Consider the following 4146-nt stretch of genomic DNA (forward strand, 5'->3'; position numbering starts at 1 on the left):
TACTGTCTTGTCTCACAGGAGAGGAACAACTTTGAAAGTGGAAGCTTGTGTCTGGGACTCCAGAATCTCAGAGGACTAGCTCAGTCAATCAAATGCCTTCTGATTTGCTGGTTTGGCATTTAAAATATCTTTTGCACCTTAATAAAATCTGTTTCAAAAGGGAATTTGATCACTCTGTCCTTCAGAGTGATGGTTGATGCCTTTAGAACTGTCACCACACTGATGGCAAAAAATTTCTGAAAATAGCATGTTATGGTATTATTAGACCTTTAGGGAGGGGCAGGAGGATGAAGGTATTACTTTGCCTCTATTCTCAGAAATTTTTTTTTCTATCCAGTCCTGGTGGGGCTCCATCACCTGGAGAGGCTTCAGAGCAAGGGCACAGTGATCTTCATCTTGTGCCTGTGCACATGGGGCTTTCTCCCACCACAGCATGCTTTATAACCTGTGGTCCTTTCTGGACCCACAGGCCCTGCCCAGACCCCACTGAAATGGCTGCCATCCTCTGTTCTGTCACTGCACAGCAGCAAGCAACCCCTCCCTGGCTTTTGGAGTGGGGCAAAGGTGGCCTGATGAGCATAATGTGCTGATGAGGACTGGGCCCAAGACTGTAGTGGTGATATTGCACTATCATGCTTCTACAGGCACCTCCTAGTTTCGAGTGGTTTGGCAGGGTTTGTGTTCAAGTCTCCATGCTATCCATACACTGCCAGTGGAGCAGATTCCTCAGGGGCTGTTGTGTGAGCAGTAACAAATCACCATGATGGCTCTGCCCTTCCCTGGGGATCCTGTGCAGTTACTGAGGGTCGGCATGGCCAGGAGCTGGCTCAGAGATGTGGGACATGCTGCTAGGGGCCAGGGTTTGGTTTCAGATCATGGCTTTCTGACTGGAGCAAGGCTGCCGTGTTCTTGGTTTCTCTGGTCCCTTCCCAGCAGTCACAAAGACGAGCCAAAACATGAACTGAGTCCCCAGAATTCCAGTAACACATTTATGGGGAGAACATGAGCATGCATGAAGAAAGGAACAGAAGGCATTAGCACAGTGCTTCCCAACACAAGATCTGAGTGTTTCGTACTTGTGCCATTATCTGGGTATGACTGAGCGATTCGGAGAACACTTATATCACTTGCATGCAGGTGAAATGCCTTGTGGTAAATTCAGTATTTCTTTTCTTAAGGGCTTTCATAACCATGCCAGTCACATCAGATAACCAAATGACCTGGACAGCCTTATGTTTTTTCTGGTGTGCTAGATCTGCTAAAATGCAAATCATTGCCTCAACACAGCAGAAAGGCCAAAAGAGATCATGTGACTTCAGATGCGAGGCAGATAACTTCAGCCCATCCCTTTCTCTGCCTGAGATTCAGGAGGCATGGTGACAAAACAGCTCTTCAACACGGAAACAGCACAGCTGGAGGGCTGCAGCCATGAGCTTTCACATCAGGCTGGACGATGAAAGCAGCATTTTCCCCTGACTGTTTCTGAAGAGCAGCATTCAAGAAATTTCCTCTCGGGAAGCTGCATAAATAGGTGGAGAGCAAGTGCATTGCAGCTCCTGAGCTCCAGAGCCCCAGAGAGAATTGGAGTACCTGTTCTGCAGAGCTGCACCCCTCAGAGGTTGCTTTCTCTTAAAAAAAAAAATCTTCTAAAGGTACTCTTGTACAAAAAATCTCGGTATTGCTGAAGGAGAAAGGAAAAAAGGTAATATCTTTTGGTGGAATATATGTGTGTGTGTGTTTATATATTTAGCTCACTTTTAAAGAGCAAATTGACAAAATGACAGATGTATTTGGCATTATTTATGATTTTACCATGAGAAGAATCACTGTGCTTCAAATTATAATGTTTGACCTGGACTGAATCAGTTATCCAGAACTTCTGAGTACAGATGAAATCGAATAGCTTTGAGACTACTGTATTTTATGTATTTTTTGGTTTAGGAAAAATAATTTTTATTGTATTTTGAACCTTGTTCTGATGCTTAACTTAAATTTTATGAAAACCACGCTGAAGCATGAATTTAATTTTAAACTGGCTCAGATTTCAACACATTTTTATTCTGAAGATTTGCTTTTTCAGGATGTCCTTAAGACCCTGCTCATTAACTGCAGGACAGTATCTGATACAGCTTTTTGCTTAAAGGCTTTTAAGTTTTATGTTTCAGTTGGGTTCAGTTTACTAGAACCAAATTTGCTTCAGAATTTTCAGTTTTCCCCTTGTTGCCTAAAGGAATCTCCCCCTAGAGGCGTTTAACATTTCTTGAAAGTGATATGATGAGTTTTCTTATTCTACAAGGTGAAGAAGAATGTGTATCCCATTTGCCCACTTGTATTTGCTATTCTTCCTCTTAAAAAAAAAAAAATCTGCCTAAAGTCTTGCTGCACAAAAAAAAAAAAAAAAAATGAGGCTGCTTGCTTGCTTTGTTTATTTTCTAAACAACAACAAAAAAGTCAAAATGTAAATGTACCTTTTATTGATTATAAATAACATGAACTGGTATTCTCCCACCATTTTTTCTACAGATTCTCTTTGGATTTGCTTTCAATTCCTGAGCCTAGGGATTGCTTGAATTATCTACATGTTCACAGCTTTGCTGGTCTTGCTTTTATTTCTTTCTGCAGTGCATTTTTTAGCTCAGGAATATGAGTCCACCTTAAAACTTCATCCTATTCTTCATCTATTCTCTTTCACATTTTGCTGGCTTTCTGGTATCTTGCTAACATTTGGCCAGCACTCAACCCACCACATGCAGCCCATTCCTTATTGATTCCTGGCCCCAACAGAGGTCTATCAATGTGGCCACTTACAGGAATCTTTCCATCAGATCTTTATTGAGCTTAGCCTTGCTTCTCTGAGCAGGATGAAGAAATTATCTGTTAAGAAAAAGCCTTTCTCATTTCTGTCTTTCACATATATATAATCACTGAAAATCACCTAATAGAAATGTTAGGTTGTTCCATGGATGTAAAACGATGGAGACCAAATCACATATTGATTTGTCTATGTTTGATGTTCTCATATCAACCCCTTGGCAGATCAAGTTCGGTGTTGGTGTCAAAATTACAGCTCCAGTGCCATAGCCAGGTTCCATTTCACTCTGCTAGTTGACTGTGACCACTTCCTCCTATTTTCTACAGGATGGGTCTTTTAGCTATTGAGATCTTCAACTCATCTCCACATTCCTATCCTTGACAACCCCAACAAGACAGTTTTGGATGCCTGTCCTTCTGCAGGTGACCTGAGTGTTGTGATTTAATGTCTTGGTTCTCTTCTCTAGGGTATTTTAGTCTTCCCAGCTTCATTCTCTCAGTGATGCACAGAAGCAAGTCCCTCACAGAAGCATGTTATGGCATTTCTACATTCTCTGCAGTCCTAGTTTCCAAAGGAAAACAATTCTAAAAGAAATCTGTGAGTCAGATTAAAATAAAATATAGCAAGATGGCATCAATGGAAAGCATCTGTCTTTAGAAGCATTCATCCATCCATCTGCTCTTTTTGCAGAAAACTGTCTCCATCTCATCACCTCTCCATGTACATGTACCTCCTAAGACATGTTACGAGAGGAGATCATAGATCATAGCTACCTGTTCACAAATATGATTGAGAGAAGGGATGAGTAGCGAAAGGAGACACATTGCTGGAGAGAGCTGTTGAAACAATTTCTAGGGGAAGTAGCATGGCTATGGAAACCCCATCACAACAAATATAAAAGGAGGAGCCTTTCATTTTTGTTCATTAAAGGTAGGAAACAAATGAAAAGACAGAGGAGTAAGAACTTAAATCCTAGTGGCTCTTATTCATATGGCTCCCATATCCTCAGGTTTAACCTAGTTTACACTTGTCTGCCAGTAGCACAGCTCAAATAATTTTAAAAGATAAGGTGTGCTTTAAAGGATGGCTCTCTGCCCAAAGACCCTGTTGTCTGATTTCATTAAAAGTCAGCTATAAATCTTTACAAGATTTCAATTTTCCTTGAGGCTGAGGCAGCCTGGTCTTTATGTGATTGACAGACTGGAGACATGATTGATTTGGGGCAGCACCTATTACATCCAGACCAAATGATGCTGAGCCATATTCTCTGTCAGTCAGGCTCACCGCAGTTCCAGTTCTCAACCCCAAATTTTGGAGCACTTGCTGTGTGTAAC

The sequence above is a fragment of the Sylvia atricapilla genome, chromosome 2 (assembly GCF_009819655.1).
Source record: "Sylvia atricapilla isolate bSylAtr1 chromosome 2, bSylAtr1.pri, whole genome shotgun sequence".
Classification (NCBI taxonomy): domain Eukaryota; kingdom Metazoa; phylum Chordata; class Aves; order Passeriformes; family Sylviidae; genus Sylvia; species Sylvia atricapilla.